The sequence below is a fragment of the Electrona antarctica genome, assembly GCF_951216825.1.
Source record: "Electrona antarctica genome assembly, chromosome: 23".
In the NCBI taxonomy this organism is placed as follows: domain Eukaryota; kingdom Metazoa; phylum Chordata; class Actinopteri; order Myctophiformes; family Myctophidae; genus Electrona; species Electrona antarctica.
In genome coordinates, this window is record NC_136804.1 from 10,826,558 (window position 1) to 10,846,663 (window position 20,106).

Sequence of the window (20,106 nt, forward strand, 5' to 3'; positions counted from 1 at the left end):
GAAGTCTATACCCCCCAAAATCATGTGACCTTATACCAACCTTGAAACGTACCTTAGTTACGTCACCATGAATGGAGGTCCCTTAATGGCTGTTGATGGTGACGTAACCAAATCTGTTTCAATCATTCATGCTATTGGGACTGAAGTAGAGACGTGATGAGGTGTGCTCACCACTGGCATCACCACTGGCGATGCCAATGACATCACCACTGGCATCACCACTGGCGATGCCAATGACATCACCACTGGCTTCACCACTGGCGATGCCAATGACATCACCACTGGCATCACCACTGGCGATGCCAATGACATCACCACTGGCTTCACCACTGGCGATGCCAATGACATCACCACTGGCATCACCACTGGCGATGCCAATGACATCACCACTGGCATCACCACTGGCTATGCCAATGACATCACCACTGGCATCACCACTGGCTATGCCAATGACATCACCACTGGCATCACCACTAGGGATGCCAATGACATCACCACTGGCTTCACCACTGGCGATGCCAATGACATCACCACTGGCATCACCACTGGTGATGCCAATGACATCACCACTGGCTTCACCACTGGCGATGCCAATGACATCACCACTGGCTTCACCACTGGCGATGCCAATGACATCACCACTGGCTTCACCACTGGCGATGCCAATGACATCACCACTGGCATCACCACTGGCGATGCCAATGACATCACCACTGGCAATGCCAATGACATCACCACTGGCATCACCACTGGCGATGCCAATGGTAAATGGTGCATTTATATAGCGCATTTATCCAAGGCGCTTTACAGAGATTGTGCATTACATTCACCCATTCACACACACACATTCATACACCGATGGCAGCGGAAACCATGCAAGGCACCAACTAGCACATCAGGAGCAATTAGGGGTTCAGTATCTTGCTCAAGGACACTTCGACAGTAACTCTGGGGGAGCCCGGGTTCGAACTGGCAACCTTACGGTTACCATCCAGGCACTCTACCCCTGAGCCACCACCGCCATGACGCCAGGCCCAGGAAATAATTCCCAATGCATTTTTCCCATAGACATTTCAAAAAGTATTTATTTAAAGACCTTTTAAGCATTGTACAAAGCCAACTCGAGTTGTGACAAATCATGAAAACAAACCAAACAAATAATTACAAAAAACAAAAAAAGTGTTTTAACGTGCCAAACACAACAAATTGTGTTTGTTGTCACAACTTGAGTTGGCTTTGTACGACTCTTAAAAAGTCTTTAAATAAATTATTTTTGAAATGTCTATGGGAAAAATGCATTGGGAATTATTTCCTGGGCCTGGCGTCGTCATGAAAGCGGGCGGGACCTTGACGCTCTATATGGGCTTAATATTGATGACAGGGATCTCCATCCCTGATGATGTCATGTGATGTCACGAGGCATGACCATACAGTATATGGTCATGCCTGGGGTGACCAACCAACCAACCAAACAGCTAACTAACTAACTAACTGACTGACGGACTGACTAACTGACGGACTGACGGGAAATGCACAATTTCATAGTAAATGACAAATGGTAGATTGTGATATATCAGTAGATCACAAAGGCTGTACAGGTAGATGACATAACATGATCCTAAAAATATATAGAATTTTGTAGCATCTGCCACTGAATCAAGGTGACTTGATTGATTGGCATCAAAAAGCTCAAACCCACAATGCAATACTTTGTTTTCAAGAGTGTTGCACACAGACGTCAGTCAGTAGCATTATGAAGTTATAAAAAACCTTACCAATTCCATTTCCTCAACTCTATTTACTATTCCAGGTGCACAGCTAGCCGCTAGGTACATTTTTAAACAATTTTCAGCAATGGGATAATACTGTATATTTTTTTGGTTGGTAGATCTTGTTGAGCTGGTCATTTTGATTAACACATGAAGGCTTTATTAAGGTGCTTTATTTTACCCATTTAATGGAAGGCTGCATTGCAGAAAACCACTCCAGTGGTGTGAATTCAGTGTTAAGTCTACAGATGCACTGAGCCTCAGAGGTGACACAACATGGATTTTTATAAAACGGCATGGTAATGCATTTGCGCGCACGCACACACACACACCTCTCTCCCCTCCACTCGTCCCTTTAATGTCCTGTCCCCCCCGCCCCACACTCTGACAACTGTGTCCTCCACTGGCATCTATGTGAACCACACACACACACACACACACACACACACACACACACACACACACACACACACACACACACACACACACACACACACACACACACACACACACACACACACACACACACACACACACACACACACACACACACACACACACACACACACACACCTCCCCCACCTCATGAGGCTCGAGGGTGTAAAGGCATGCTGGGTAAAATGCACAGTGGGGAGTTTGTTCAATTACTCTTTGCTGTCAGAAGAGTTTTCTAATAAAAAAAAAAAGACCAGTGGTGTTCTGTTCTCTCCATCCATAGATTCCCTGGAAGGGGAAAAGGAAGATGAGAGAAAGAGAGAGAGAGAGAGAGAGAGAGATCCTCTTTTCATCTGTCTTTCTATCATCCCCACTTCTGTTGACATTCAATCTTCTGCCCAATTCTCTTTCCCTCACATCTCTTTCCCTCCCCTGCACCCACCTCTCTCTCTCTCTCTTCTCTTCTCTTCTTCTGTTCTGACACAGGTTGATACACTATACTGACATACTACAAAGACACACTGCAATTTGCAAGGCACTAACTGGTCTGGGGAGAATTAACTATATCAAAATTAAAATAAACCTATACCATGCAAAAAGTAGAACCACATATGAAACGCTACAACAGGAGGTTGTGAGCAGCAGTAATGGCCACCATGAACATGACTGCATAGACCTAGATTCAACTACAGACCAAGACAAACTTTGTTGTGTATAAAGTGCTCATATTGAGAAAACGGGAGCCAGAGAGTCAGTTTCAGTGTGTTGTTCAATCTCTCTTCCTGTGCATCTTGTAGTCTACTTGCCAGAATGTGAACCTGGACATTTTGAGTACCCTAAGGTTTTATGTTAGAAATGTTGAGTATGGGTCCCCAGCATTTAGAAACTGCCGGATGCTAACTTGCATATGTTGGGCAATTTTCATAATTAGCCAAATATCCAATATAAGGCAACATTTTCGCGCCACCGAGTGGCGCGCTATGAACTTGTAGGTCTGCTATTTTTGAAAAATCGTTAAAATGTGCCTCAAATCTTTCCGAAAATTGTCATTATTTAGAAGACATTTTTTTTTATTTCGACGTCAGGCCTGAATGGGTTAAAGTTCTCATGTGGCCTATAATAAGTCACTTTCTTGGCTTGTTTTCTTTCTTAGACCTCGTTGCTTATTTCTCTCACAAAATCTGGCAACAGTGCATCTCTCTCTCTCTCTCTCTCCCCTCTCTCTCTCTCTCTCTCTCTCTCGTCTCCTGGGACAGGACACAGAAAACAGGAGGAGCTGTGTGTCTCGTCTACGTCTAAGAACGTCCTCCAAGACAATGGATTCAGGACTCTTGTCCCCGCTGGCCTCCCTTATTCCCCATTCTGTCAAGAAGCACAACTTCATCACACGCCCAGAGGGAGTGTACACAACACACACACGTCACACACACACACACATGTGCACACACACACACACACACACACACACACTTGCGCACACACACACACATGTGCGCACACACACATGTGCACACACATGTGCGCACACACATGTGCGTGCACACACACACACACACACACACACACACACACACACACACACACACACACACACACACACACACACACACACACACACACACACACACACACACACACACACACACACTTTCTGAAAATGACAATCTGACAATCTGAATGATCTCAGATTGTCTTCCGAGTCCTTGAGCAAGACAAGACATCTGACCAACTATAGCAGGCTCATCACTCAGATGACAATCAATAGGCAGGGTAAATGTGTTCTTTTATCAAATTATCATGTAGTGGTGGAAAGCGTACTCAAATGTTTTGCATAAGTAAAAGTATCAATACTGCAACGTAGAAATAATATAACGGTGGGACCTGGGTACTCAAAATGTACTTAAGTAAAAGTACAACAGTATTGGCAAATTTGGCATCAAAATTTTACTTTTCAAATGTAAAAAAAAGCTGATCTACAAGCTCAGATCGGCTATTTTCAAATAGCAGAAATTTGAAACGCACGCACGCACGCACGCACGCACGCACGCACGCACGCACGCACGCACGCAGGGCTGAACCGTATTATGTAAGTCTTGTAATACTATCTACAAAGTAACTGGTAGATAGGTTTTCAAATAATTGTAGTGGAGTAATACAAATACAATGTTTTCCTCTAATTTATAGTGGAGTAGAAGTACAAGTATAGAATGCATGCGTGCGTGCGTGCGTGCGTGCGTGCGTGCGTGCGTGCGTGCGTGCGTGCGTGCGTGCATGCATGCGTGCGTGCGTGCGTGCGTCAGTGTGCGTGTCTGACAGAAAGCGCTGGGAGGGCCGGGAGAAGGCCAATTAATTCCCTTTGTTAATGGCTATTTTTTTATTGTGTTTGCCTTAATGACCGTGACACCGCTGTGGCCATTTCTTTAATAGAACCGGAGCACAGATGGTCACATGGGACAGATTAGTCAGTCGCCACAGAACACCACCACACCAGAGCCATTTGTTTACACACGGATGAAAACCAATTCCTTTTTATGCCTATAATAAACACAACAAAAGAGAAACGAAATGATGAAATATGACGTGCTATTCCGCTGATACGCTCATATTTCAGTGATGTTGCCTTAATATCATTTTCTATTTATTTGCAAAACATGAGTTATAGGTCTATTAAACCACGCTCTCCATAAACATGCACACAGACTTCATCTCACAAATTGCCCAGAAGTAAAAACAAAGTATGACTGTTTTCTGTCACAACATCCAGAGCCCAACCTTATGCCAGTGGTTCTCAAACTTTTTCATGTCAAGGACCCCCAAATTGACACTTATTAGCCTGCGGACCCCCATTAGAAAATATATGTCATGCAGGGACTTTTTGTATGACTAGCAGTGATTCTCAACCATCCAGGGTCCATTTGGTTCCTAACTATGATTTAGCTGGGGACCCCCTGGAACTCCCTCAAGGACACCTAGGGGTCCCCGGACCCCACTTTGGGAGCCACTGCTTCATGCAACGCCACTCTTGAAATAAACACTGTTAGATAAGATTACGTTGTCAGGGCATTTTCAAGAGCAATAGGTCTAGTAGAAATGAAATGCTTCATCGTTAGCAACGCAAAATACTGTATAAACACCCTAGAAAGCATTGCCGGGGGCACTTTCAAGAGCAATAGGTCTAGCTCACAGGTTTTGGGGCCAATTGGAAAGAAATGACTTTATATACACTATGCATTCATTCTTTCATTCAACCATTCATTCATTAGATTATTGGGCCAGTTTATACCTGATGTCTCTATTTTCAAAATTGTCAAACATTATTCTACAATGTGTTGGCCGCAGCCAGAGGCTGTTTGGGGGTCCTTGTCATGGAGAAGTTTGGGAACCTCTGGCTGATTCTGATACATTCACATCATCAGTCGCCCCCCTCCTCCATATCAAGTTCATCTACTGAAAAGAGTTGCTTTAATCAAGGCGGGGTATTGGCCTTATGCACACCGCTGCCAATCTTGCCAGCAAGGTGGTAACTACGTAGGTGCAATTTCCCATTGACAGCTATTCATCCAAGATCCAAGCCCATTCATCCAAATTGCATTAACTCAAACTCCCCAACATTGCAGCTGTACGAAAAGCTTGAATTATCCTCTTTCTATCTGCAAAGTGTTTGCTTCATAAAAATCCACCGTAGACATGTTATGAGCTACTTCCTGTCAAGAAATTCCTTGCAGGTGAATGAGGTGATATTGTTTTCTAAGTGTTGGAGTTTGGACGTGCTCGTTGAAGATCATTTAAAGGCCCATGCGTATACCACGCATGTTTTGAATTTGCACATAATGCAGGAAGCAACAGGGGGTTGCTTTACTGATAACGAGCACTTCCAAACTCTGACAAAATAATCATCTGCAAGGAATTTAGAAGTAGCTCAAAACATGTCTACGATGGATTTTCATGAAACAAACACTTAGAAAAGAGGATAATAAGTTTGACGTTGTTTAATACAATCCTAATATAAATAGAAAACATCTAAGCATATATAGCTTGTTGCCTAGCAGAAAAGGAAATCAAAAAATGTTAAGACATTTTAAAATATATTTTCGTGAACGGAAATAGCAGCTTCCTTACTCAGATTTCGGGAGGTGTAGTTCCAGACTCTATATAGCATTCGTAGATTGTGGAATAGTTGTCTGGCTACGTGAGACAGCAGGGAATGTTGAATGGCAGGAGTAGGCCGGAAGACCTCAGTACATCCTCCCTGTGGGGGCTCCTCACTTGCAGGTGAGCCGATGGAATAAGGTCAGTATGTATGTCTTTAATTTTATAATCGGCTGTGCACTTGTATGCACTGCAGCGAATGAACGCTACACTGATTATGGTGTCCCCAACCCCTTCCATGTAGTGTCACCCTTAGGACCGAAATGTACAATTGGTTTTGGTTTTACAGGCACTTTGTAACTACTTAGTTTTATGGTGCTTCATTTTATTTCACTTCACTTCAGAGATGCTGCTGTGCTGTTGTGTACAATCCTTCACTGTGTCCCCAATTCAGGCACTAATGACACTTTAATAGCATTTTCTTTATTATTTTTGTATCCCCACTTTTCTCTAAGGTGCCGCTGGGTCCTTTGTACTAGTCGTCAAGAGTCTTTTCTCATTGTTTTCATGTCTGTTGTTTGTTTCTTTTATGTGGAACCTTTTATGCTTTTGGCATTTTTTTCAGAACCGTTAAACACTTTTACAAAGTGTTAAAGTGGTCAAAGTCAAAGTCGTACGATTAGTCACAGACGTTACCGCAGTGAAATTTGTTCTCCGCATTTGACCCATCTCTTGGAACGGTGAGCCGCAGCGTGCGCCGCGCTCGGGAATCATTAGTTGATTTGACCCCCAATCCAACCCATTGATGCTGAGTGCCAAGCAGGGAGGCATTGGGTCCCATTTTTACAGTCTTTGGTATGACCCGGCCGGGGATCGAACCCCCGACCTCCCAGTTTCAGGGCTAACACTCTAACCACAAGGCCACTGTCTGGTATTGAGTAGGGTTGGGATCCGGGAATATTGAGGAACCGGAGTCTGTTCCATCACATTTGGAAACGTTTCTGGAACCTGGTTATAACACACTGTTAGCGCTCAGGTATGTGGACTTCACGGAGCAACTACAACCCTGGTGGTTCTCAAATGTTTTCATTTCATGGACCACCATAACTCAGAGTGTACAGACAGAGGGTCCATTTGGTTCCATGTGTACTCTCTCAGAGTTACAGTCCTGTATACGTTTTAATTTGGATGTTAAAAGGAACCGTTAAATTTAGTAATAAATTAAGACGGAATTGTTAACCCATTTAGGCCTGACCTCGAAATTTAAAAAAAATCTTCTAAATCCTCCAGTTTTCTGAAATAAATATTTTCACGATTTTTCAAAAATAGCAGACCTACAAGCTCGTAGCGCGCCACTCGGTGGCGCGCTACGAGCTTGTAGATCTGCTATTTTTCAATAGCTAAATTATAACATAATGTTTAAAACAAAAGGGGTTCCCGCCCAAAATGGGTTAAGGAACCGGAATCGTAAAAATCCTAAAGGATCCCGACCCTAGTATTGATGGACCCAAGATACTATTATTATCATTATTAAATAAATCCAAAAACAAGAGCATTCAATTAAAAATCTTTTCCCTCTAATTTTTTTCTTGTCTTACCTAACCCAAAGCCATTCTTTGATTTCTTTCTGTCTTGGGGATTTTATCTCTCCCGTTCCTTTATTGAAGATCACTCCATCAACTCTTTTAATAACCATTTTCCTCTACCCTATTATAGCACAAGGGAACGAGTACATAATATCTAATAATTACAAGTCTTACTCCGAGGGAATTCCCTACAATCCTCCGAGCCCCCCTCCTCATATACCTCTAGTAGAAAGGGACCTGTGCCTGCTGCTGGAACCATCCGTAATGAATCTTTTCAAAAGCAGCCGCTCAAAGACTTCCATCCTGTCGAGTTCCCAAGCTGCCAAACATCTCTCATCATCACAGACCACTTGTAATATTTACACTCATGCTTTAAGCTCGTGCTTAAAAAGAACAGATATACAAGCTAACATCCTGTACCATCGCACAATGTCGATAGCTTTTAAATCTGTTATTATTATTGCAGTACTGATACTTTTACATGAGTGAAACATGCGAGTACTTTTTCCATCACTGAGCGTGACGTTATTTTAATGACGTCATATCTAAAACAGCATCCCACTAGTTAAGAAATGTCCACTACAACGCTGCACGCACGCACAGTGATCAAACAGCGTGTGATCATGATGACGTGAGCGTTCTAGATCAGAATGAAACAGCCCTGACCTTCTTTCTGGCGGCCCAGGCCACGGGGGCTCAGTTCACCTCATGGCTCTAAGCACATAATGCCTCCTATAATAAATCTATGAGCTTTTATAAGCCCTTTCCTCCACACTGTGGCTTCTGTCTGAGGGAAGAGGGTAATCCGCGCACAGCCATGATCAGTGTGCATTTTTTGTTTTGACTTCTGTCGTGTAATAATGTGTTCGTCGATGCGTTCCTCCTTGTTGCGTTCGCACTCGAGCCGACACCTTGTCAATATAGCACGGCCGGCCTGCGCTCATTCTATTTGGGCTGAAAGCGGTGGTGGAAAAAGTACCGACATGTTTTACTTAAGTCAAAGTATCAATAATGCAATGTAGATATAGACTCTGTTAGAAGTTACTTGAGTAAAAGTACAAAAGTACCAGCATCGAAATATACTTAAAGTAGCAAGAGTAAAAGTTCTCATTGTGCAGAATGTCCCATTTCACAAGTTCAAAATGTATGCATCACAACGCATTGTGAGCTTGTATTCTGGCTATATATATATCCCTGACACTTGACACTTTATGGACTAAAAGGACTCACTGTGCAATATGTCTTACATGTATGTTTTTTTTATATATTATTATGTCTTGTTATGTCTTTTGTTTTAAATGCACTTGAGCTGGATTGCACATCAATTTCGTTGTCTTGTACAATGACAATAAAGATATTCTGATTCTGATTCTGATATATATATATATATATATATATATATATATATAGGGCTGAAGTGGTTAAGGTATGTTTTGTAATAATAATACAAATCTACAAAGTACAGTAGCTAGTAATGTACAAAGTAAAGTACCGTACTTGAGTAAATGTACTTTCCACCACTGTTTTGTCGAAGCGTTCCTCCTCGCGTTTGCACTCAAGCGGCACCATGTCAATAACGCGGCCGCTTATTCCATTTGGCTAAAAGGCACAAAGATCGCTGCATGATAGAATGATATAATTTTGAGAGTGGGAGGGGGGTTACAATAAGGCTTACTGATGAATGACGGATTCATATTTCACAGACATTTTCTTCGGCAAATGAACTAAAGTCTATCTGTTGTGTGTTCTCTCACTTGGGCATTTGGGTGGGGCAGGTATAAGTGTACAGTTGGAGGCCATCGATATTGTCCTTTTCTTTTTGCTGAGGTTTGCGTGATCTGCGCAAAAGGACAGTTAACCCATTTTGGGCGGGAACCCCTTTTGGTGTTTTAAACATTATGTTATAATTTAGCTATTGAAAAATAGCAGATCTACAAGCTCATAGCGCGCCACCGAGTGGCACGCTACGAGCTTGTAGGTCTGCTATTTTTGAAAAATCGTGAAAATATTTATTTCAGCAAACTGAAGGATTTAGATGGATTTTTTTAAATTTTGAGGTCAGGCCTAAATGGGTCAAATGATAAGGGACAATATCGGTGGCACCCAACTGTACCTGTCCAAAACCCACGGCCACCGCGGTTCCAAACCGTTTGGGTCAAGTGTCTAAACCAGTGGTTTTCAAACCTTTTTCATCCACATACTGTATGTGTCCCTCAAGGTCAGAGTATCAATAAACACCTGTCAAATAATTCTAGTATCTAGTGATTTGATACTGGATATTAGGATATGAGAATAAGGTATAAGATAAGGGAGTGTGATGTACCGCAAATTGTCTAGAAAACTACTGATAAGCACCAGCATGCGACGCGCAGACCGGCACCACATGAACCCTGCCTCTCATAAGATGCAATGGAAAAGTTCTAACTGCAAAAAAAAATGCAAATGTAAAAAATGCCCCATCAAACTTTCAGATGCCGTTTTTCTCCCAGTGTGGAGGAAGAATGATTAGGAATTTTATTGTGATCTCTCGCCCTTGAAATTATAAAATCCTTGGTTTCTGTTGCGTGTTAACAAAAGTAGCAATTCAAAGCGGTTTTCCTCAAAACCGCACACCTCCAGTCGCTGTCATTAGAAAGCAGGGAGTGCTCATGATCACGGCAGCAGAGCCTGCTGTGCAACCCTGCGAGCCTAATTTATGCTCCGTCCCTCGAAGGTGTCGCGCACGCAGAGCACAGCCGAGCACGGCCAGACCAAGGGGGCAGGCAGACTTTCCAACGTTGAAGCTCTGGGTCCTAGTGGTAGGAGGAGGGACTACAGGCAGACCCGTGGATTCATGACCGGGAAACCCCGTGCAGCTGGGCTTTAACGTTGAGCGCTCGGTTGCCTTACGTCACTCAGGACCTCAAAGTTGAGGTCCTGGGAGGGACTTCCGGCAGTCTTCCGGGTGCTTCAAAACGCCACTGAGCAACTTCCACTGACATGAATAGCTGGGGGGGCGGAGCTTCGCGCCAGTTCAGTCTCTATTATATATATACTCTATGGGCCAGACCTCTAAAGTCACAACAGTCGCATCCGTAAGCTGTTCTCTGCGCACAATACTGCTGCACAATGAAGTATAAATGTCTTCCTAGGCCTCTGGTGCGCCTCACTAGCCAACACAGAAGAGGAGGTTGAATGAATTGAAACCAACTAGGGCTTTAAGCAACTAGTCGACTATTCAACTATAGTCAACTAGTAAATCCACCAGTTGACCTCGTTGGTACTAGTTGACTAGTGTGTATATATTACAAAAACGCGTTTCTCAATTATCCGATTAATCAAGAAAGTAATCAAAGGCATAATCCCTAATGGATAGTTTTGCTGATCCATTGTATGATTGATTGATTGATTGATTGATTGATTGAATAGTGCATTAACAGTTTGCAGAAAAAAGGTCCTTTGGTCCAAATGCAATTCATAGCAAGTGTCTGTCTGCCTGTCATGAAACACTCCCCCCCCCCTTCCCCCCCAAGCTGGGGCCCCGTCTGGCAGCCAGCTAGTAAACTTTCAGAGATATTTCGGTTGCTTTGCGCCCGCTGCTCCACGGCTGCACGCTTGTCAGATTCCACCCGAGGCGTTCAGTGATGAGGGAAAGCCTCTCCTCTCCTCACAGATCCAATCATTACGGCAGCAGCAGCAAATGCATATTATAGAGATGATGAATTATCTTCATTTGTTTCCTCTCTTAAGATTAAGATTAGATTGCAGGAGGAGAGCGTTTCAGAGAGATATTGCAGACAAGTTGAGCAGCTGCAATCACATGCGCGCGCGCGCGCGCACACGCACACGCACACGCACACACACACACACACACACACACACACACACACACACACACACACACACACACACGCCATGTTTGTGTGTACTGTATACTTGTAATACTATACTTGTGTCTCACAAGTAAAGTAGAATTTGAGAAATATATGTTGTGAGGACAATTTACCTGGTCCTCAACAAGGAAAATTGAGTTATACTCACAATTAAGAAAAGATTCGGCGTGGGGTTATGGGGTAGATAATTAGATATTAGACTTCAGGTTTAGGGGTTGGGGTTACCCTATCATGTTTTTACCATTTGGAAAAACAATTTGAAAAAACAATTTAAACTAGAAAAAGTGCCCTTCAGGGCACAGGTCTCCACCAGGAGGATAGGAGTGTGTGTGTGATATTTGGCAAAATGTTTAGGAGCAATACAAACGTGTGTGTGTGTGACATGGCTTGGCCTGGCCTGTTGTAGCGCCACCATGAGGCTGATTTGAAAACTGTCAATTGGCATTTCTTCCAAAGCCTAGTGGGAATATGCATGCACAGTTTCGCCACAATCGGACGCTGTGTTGAGTAGTTGTGGTGATTTGTACAAAACGGGTACAAAGCGGGCTACTCCTGAAAAGTTTAGAAGCCAATCGTAGCCAATGAGGGTGGATTATGAGAAATCAAACAAACCCGTCTTGATCACATGACTATGGAGAGCATGTGTACCGATTTGCGTGAAATTTGGATAAAATCTGAAGGAGTAATATTAGAAAATGTGTTTTACATATGTCGGCCTCCTGGTGGCGCTATAAAGAGCAGATGTGAAAAATTCCAGGCAAAGGTTTTTCCTTGGCCTCTAGGGAGTTGGCATACAAAGTTATCCATAGATCCGTGCAGTTAGAGGTAAAAAAACTTTTTGGCCAGTTATAGCGCCACAATGAGGCTGAGTTGAAAATGTTCATGTGGCATTTCTTCCTCGGCCTAGTGGGAATGTGCGTGCACAATTTCACGGAAATCCCACGATGTGTTCATGATTTGCAGCATTTTGTTTGAAACTGAGCACTCCTGCGAACTTTGGAAGCCAATCTTAGTCAATCAGGATGGAGTCTGAGAAATCTGAAAGACCCGTTTCGTTGAATGGCTCTAGAGAGACTGTGTACCAATTTGCGTGATGTTTGGACAAAATCTGTAGGTGTACTGTCCAAAAACTTGTTTTGCACAAATCGGCCTCCTCTTGGCGCTATAACAGGCCGTTCTGGAAATTTTGGGGCAGAGTTTCATCGTTGGCATCCAGGGAGTGTGTGTGCAAAATTTGGCATCGACCGGGTTAACGGTGCCGGAGATTAGCTGTTCACAGACGGACGGACGGACACACGGACGGACGGAGTGCAAAACATACTCTCTCCCCATGCCTTCGGCCTGGTGGAGACAATCAACATGTTGTGAGCTTGTAGATCGGCTGTTTGAACAATTTAACAATGTAAGGGAAATATAAGGGAAAAGTATACCCTATTTTATATATAGTGTGGCGACATTATGGACTTAAAAACAGCCGATCTATACACGCTCGCAGCATATATCGTGTTGTGAGCTTGCCATTCAGTGTTAATCTGTTGATGCCTGCATAAGCGTACGTGTGCATCAGTCACGCATACGTGTGATCAGATCACGTGTGCGTGATCCAGATGAGGCCAACATGACTTCAGTTAGTGCACAGTAAAACTGAGTGTTAATTTAATGCCAAGAGTGTAAAAACTGACCCTTGCATCTTCTCCGTTCTTTCTGTACAATAGAAAAGGACGTTTTACATGGCACGCTACCAGCAATCCGTAACTTGAATTAAGATTTGATATAAATTATCTTAAGGCCAGATGTCTATACTTAGTTGTGTCGTTGCCACGTGTTGTGAGCATGTATATCGGCAATTGTCTGTATTTTATTTCAAGTTTTTTCCACACTACAACTATTAATTTAAAAAAAGATACATTTGCTGGACATTTGCTGAAACATATTTTAATACCCAGGTTTGATACTAACAACTTGAACTCCAGCGTCAATTTTCGAAGTGAATATTAGCCAAAAATAGCCGATCTACAAGCTCACAATGCATTGCAATTTGCAAAGCGACGCATTGTGAGCTTGTAGATTGTTTATTTTTGTCGAAGAGATTTTGTGTAGACGTAAACAATAAACATTGGTCAACTCAAAAATACAGTTGTAGCGCGAGTCCATTAGAGGGGTTTAAGTGGTTAAAAAGGTTCAATATATGTTTGCCAGGTGCTGGAAAAGCGCCTGGACTACATTTTCTACTACCTCCAGCAGCGTCTGTAGTGAACACTTTTTCATGATTGGCTGCCTCGTCTCTAGGCTGCCTCTAAGCCAATGGGAGGCTTACCCACAAAACCCATAGTTTGAACGGCATAAAGCCCATACTCTGAACGCCGCGACACACGCACACACACTGACTGTCTAGATCTTCATAAACGAGAGCTTTCTGCCCCTGGCAGTTATGACTGATTATGGTTAAATTATTTTAGAACATTTTCCTATGGACCATCTGTAATTAGTAATATTACTGTAATTACCCGTCCTTCCTCTTTGATGTCTGATACCTGTCCCAATCAAACTCTAGACGGGCCCGCCCCAAAGTTATTAGTGCAGCCGCACCCTGTACACTCAAGACATGCTCCTTCATTCCATGTTATTCTGACCCCCCCATACCAAAGCGCCAGCGCCCGCCTAGCAGTCTGCCGTCAACGAGGCGGATGCGTGCATGAAACCTCGCCTCGTGTGTGTGTGTGCGCGCGCGCGCGTGTGCGTGCGTGCGTGCATGAGTGAGAACCATTCATTCCAGTGAGGAGCCCTGAGCATCAGTGAGGAGATGAAGCAGAGACAGATGACAAGGAGAGCAGATAATGAGAAGAAGGGGGAGAAGCAGTGGGTGAAGGAGGAAACGACTCAGCACATGAGGGGGAGCGAAAAACATCCACCAAGAGAAACAGTGATGGAAGAAGTATGGTACAGTACATGCATGTTATACTTAACCCGTTCAATACAGGAAAGCATCTGTCATTTTAGATTTTTCTACATGTCATCTACAGTACATAATATCGTTGTTGTCGGGCAGAAACCTCTAACCTCTTTGATTATTATTTTTTTGTAAATGGATCATATACAGTTGGGTGCCACCGATATTGTCCCTTATCATTTGACCCATTTAGGCCTGACCTCAAAATTAAAAAAAAATCTTCTAAATCCTCCAGTTTTCTGAAATAAATATTTTCACGATTTTTCAAAAATAGCAGACCTACAAGCTCGTAGCGCGCCACTCGGTGGCGCGCTATGAGCTTGTAGATCTGCTATTTTTCAATAGCTAAATTATAACATAATGTTAAAACACCAAAAGGGGTTCCCGCCCAAAATGGGTTAACTGTCCTTTTGCGCAGATCACGCAAACCTCAGCAAAAAGAAAAGGACAATATCGATGGCCTCCAACTGTAGGCCGTTTTCTTTTATATGACGGGTCTGAAATTAAAAGTTTATAATTATACTACAGTGTCACAGATAAGTATCAAAAGTAGCTGATCCACAAGCTTGAAACTCAAAATACGCTTTTGCCACTTTTGAATTTGAATCCTGAAAAGTAACAGTTTTAGACATGAGGTACTTTCCACCCTCGACAGAGAGACAATATATAATATACGGTTTTCAGAAAACTTCTTTTTAGAATCTGCCTCAGTAAATGGGTTAATAAGTAAAAGTAGCAATACCACAATATACGATTTTCTTACAAATAAGGCCTGGATTCAGAATTTTACGTGCGTAAAAGTACAAAATGCATTACTTAAAAGTACAGTAAACGTACAAATATCGAAAAGAGACGATCTACAAGCTCACAAAACTTTGCGATGCGCCAAAGTAACAGGTCATGTAAGCAACTACTGACTAAAGCTGTCAAATAATGGTCTGTCATAAGTTGATGATGTCATTTGTTCATGTGTGGTCCAGCCATATGGAATGAGTGTGCTAACTAAAAATCAACACTTCCTAAGGTAAATATGAGCATTAAAAAAAATTCCATAGGGCTGGACCACACATGAACAAATGATATCATCAACCTGCGACAGGCGTAGGACCCCTTGAGTAAAAGATGATCTAATTCTAAAATAAATATGCAAGGTGTTTTTAATGTTACAATGTATTTATAGAGGGCAATTGTAATATATTAAGCCTTAATAATGAATGCATATAAGGCTTATTAGCCAGGTATCCTTATAATAATAATATATGGAAACGCTCAACAAAATGCACTGCTATCTACAGTACATGAATAAATGTACTTAGTTATTTTTCCACCACTGCCTTCAACTACACGCTGTGGGGTTTTTGACTCTCTCTCTCTTCATTTCCTCATTAAATCTTCCTCGCTGTGGGTTTTTGACTCTCTCTCGCTCTCTCTCTCTCTCTTTCTTCATTTCCTCATTAAATCCTTCTCTTTCTCTTTTTTTGGGGGGGCCAACTCGGAGCTGACCTCTTCCACTTGCGTCAGCGTGCTAATCACAGACTCCTCCCCCTTGACGCCGCCTACCTGATGATGATGTAATCATCATCACCGGGGGCACCTGGGGTTCAGGCGGACGAGAGTTGATGATGTAACGAGCTCAAAGAGCAGGGAGACGCTGAGGTGGCTCTAGAAAAGGGGTTCTCAACCTTTTTGGCCAGGGACCCCCGGAAATGCTTTGGCAATGTCTCGGGACCCCCGCCCCGCCCCGACCCCCAATATAAATTGACTGCTACAATAACCTTAAACCATTTTGGGCGGGAACCCCTTTTGGTGTTTTAAGCATTGTTATAATTTAGCTATTGAAAAATAGCAGATCTACAATTTTTTATAATTTGGGGACCCCCTAAAATAATTTGGCGACCCCCCGAGGGGTCGCGACCCACGGGTTGAGAACCCCTGCTCTAGAAGAGTCAGTCAAGACAAAACGGCTGCAGGAGATGTGACAGTGTTGCAAAGCGTCATGACGATGCACAAAAATCTAAGATGACAATAAAAACAAACCAACAGTCACACAGAATAGAATATGCACAGAGAATGGAGAGCAGTGGTGGAAGAAGCACTCACATTTCTACTTGAGTAAAAGTATCAATAGGGCAGGGGTTCTCAACCCGTGGGTCGCGACCCCTCGGGGGGGTCGCCAAATTATTTTAGGGGGTCCCCAAATTATTTAAAAAAAAAAAAAAAAAATTATTTTCACGATTTTTCAAAAATAGCAGACCTACAAGCTTGTAGCGCGCCACTCGGTGGCGCGCTATGAGCTTGTAGATCTGCTATTTTTCAATAGCTAAATTATAACAATGCTTAAAACACCAAAAGGGGTTCCCGCCCAAAATGGTTTAAGGTTATTGTAGCAGTAAATTTCGGGAGGGGGCGGGGCGGGGGTCCCGAGACATTGCCAAAGCATTTCCGGGGGTCCCCGGCCAAAAACGTTGAGAACCCCTGCAATAGGGGGTATTCAAAATGTACTGGTACAACGGTATTGGCGTCAAAATATACTATAAGTAGGCCACAAAGTAAAAGTACTCATAATGCACAATATCCCATTTCACATGATTCTAAATGTACTCGAGTGTAATTTCGAGAATAAATAAAACTTGATTGAATGAATGCACAAAAGTCCTTTGAAAATAGCAGATCTACAAGCGATCTACAAGATCTTCAGATGGGGGTCGGTGGACAAATTTGGATGGCCCTTGACATGAACATGTTTGCTTTTGGTTAGACATACCATTGGTCCGATATCTCAAACCCACACCCTAACCCTAACCTCCCACGGGGCAGCACACCTAAACCTAACCTTAACCCTCTCCCAATGCTATGTCTAACCAAAGTATGCCTCCCGATCGATAGATAAGATAGATAGACAGAGACCTTTGACCATTGTCAAATATTACCTAAGAAAGAGGTCATATATTTACATGCTCTGCAGAAAATATCTATCTTGTACACTGCGTCAAAAATGTATCCTAATGGTCGGTCTCTCTCTCTCTCTCTCTCTCTCTCGGTCTCTCTCTCTCTCTCTAATACGGCACACATGAACACACAAAGGCAAAATGCTAAATCATCTGCTAAGGTATTTGAAGCACTAGCCTACAGTATAAGCAGGTGAAATCTCTGACAGCAGAGAGCGGTGAACGTGAATTTATATGGAGGACATGATCTTACTGACTGGCATAAATCACAGCCGGACAATGTGACCTTGAGGAAGATTATACTGACTGGACATCAACGTATCGTAACACACTCTCATAGAGAATACCGATACCAAACCATTATACTGACTGGACATCAACGTATCGTAACACACTCTCATAGAGAATACCGATACCAAACCATTTATACTGACTGGACATCAACGTATCGTAACACACTCTCATAGAGAACACCGATACCAAACCATTATACTGACTGGACATCAACGTATCGTAACACACTCTCATAGAGAATACCGATACCAAACCATTTATACTGACTGGACATCAACGTATCGTAACACACTCTCATAGAGAACACCGATACCAAACCATTATACTGACTGGACATCAACGTATCGTAACACACTCTCATAGAGAATACCGATACCAAACCATTTATACTGACTGGACATCAACGTATCGTAACACACTCTCATAGAGAATACCGATACCAAACCATTTTATACTGACTGGACATCAACGTATCGTAACACACTCTCATAGAGAATACCGATACCAAACCATTTTCAAGACATCTGTGGTTTAATATAAGTGAGCCGAGCACGTTTTCTCTTACCCATTAAGACCTGAGGCGAATTCTACAAATGCCTTCTAAATCAGTAGTTTGCGCACACACACACACACACACACACACACACACACACACACACACACACACACACACACACACACACACACACACACACACACACACACATTTTTTGAACAAAAATGTTTATAGTTATAGGGGCGTTTATTAGTTAGAATATGGAGATAAGAGGTTTCTGCCTGACAACACAGTTTGCATTCCCCCAGTCTCCAACTGCACGTCTGAAATATTCAGATTGCATTCTAATGACACATGCACTCCACTGATTAGCCCCACAAGCCATTAGGTCTCAACTGTTCCATTTGCATTAAAGAAATTAATGAAATAACCTGGGAACGCATCAATAAGATTTGTGAATAATTTAACTGTAATTGTCGGGGAGGCAATTCCATATGCGGGTGAAACATACCATGAATACCAAACAAGGGTGATTAAAATTGCTGATAGGAGAGTGATTTTTCAGTAGAAAGTGAGGAGCTATCGAAAGCATCTGCTGGCATCAAGGACACAGCATATGCATCGCTCTTCCTGTGTCAAAGCCGTGTTGTTGGAAGTGACATATACTCCATTACTTAGTTGTTTTTTTTACTATAGTAATTTTCAGGTACTTTACTGGAGTACTTCCAGTATTTGTCTGTACTTCTACTCCACCACATCTCAGAGGCAAATATTGTACTGTTTAACTCCATTATAATTATTTGAAAAATGTAGTTAGGCCTACTTGCTAATTTGTAGAATCAACCACTACAGCCCTATATAAACTTTCGCTATTTGAAAATAGCAGATCTACAGCTTGTAGATGTTAGACATACGATAACTTGTGAAATGGGACATTCTGCACAATGAGTACTTTTACTGTTGGTACTTTAGGTATGTTTAGATGCCAACACTTATCTACTTTTACGCAAAGGCAATTTTGATTACCGGAGATTCACTTAAGTTGTAACAGTGTGAGTGTATTTTTAACCTGCCATGGGTGAGTTGTAACAGGCCAAGAGTTAGTTACAACGCATGTCGGGAGCCACAGGTGTGTTGTAACTGGCCAAGGGTTAGTTACACACATGTCGGGAGCCACGGGTGTGTTGTAACTGGCCAAGGGTTAGTTACACACATGTCGGGAGCCACGGGTGTGTTGTAACTGGCCAAGAGTTAGTTACACGCATGTCGGGAGCCACGGGTGTGTTGTAACTGGCCAAGGGTTAGTTACACACATGTCGGGAGCCACGGGTGAGTTGTAACTGGCCAAGGGTTAGTTACAACGCATGTCGGGAGCCACGGGTGAGTTGTAACTGGCCAAGGGTTAGTTACACACATGTCGGGAGCCACGGTTGAGTTGTAACTGGCCAAGGGTTAGTTACACACATGTCGGGAGCCACGGGTGAGTTGTAACTGGCCAAGGGTTAGTTACAACGCATGTCGGGAGCCACGGGTGAGTTGTAACTGGCCATGGGTTAGTTACAACGCATGTCGGGAGCCATGGGTGAGTTGTAACTGGCCATGGGTTAGTTACAACGCATGTCGGGAGCCATGGGTGTGTTGTAACTGGCCAAGGGTTAGTTACAACG

General features: G+C 42.9%; 1 protein-coding gene across 1 annotated transcript in view; it reads right to left on the reverse strand.

Annotated features, from left to right (window-relative positions):
- The window catches only part of iqsec3a (IQ motif and Sec7 domain ArfGEF 3a), a gene marked incomplete at its 5' end in the record, with an annotated part of 168,010 nt that overhangs the window by 135,805 nt on the left and 12,099 nt on the right, over window positions 1-20,106 (reverse strand). The gene's annotated exons all lie outside the window — the stretch shown is intronic.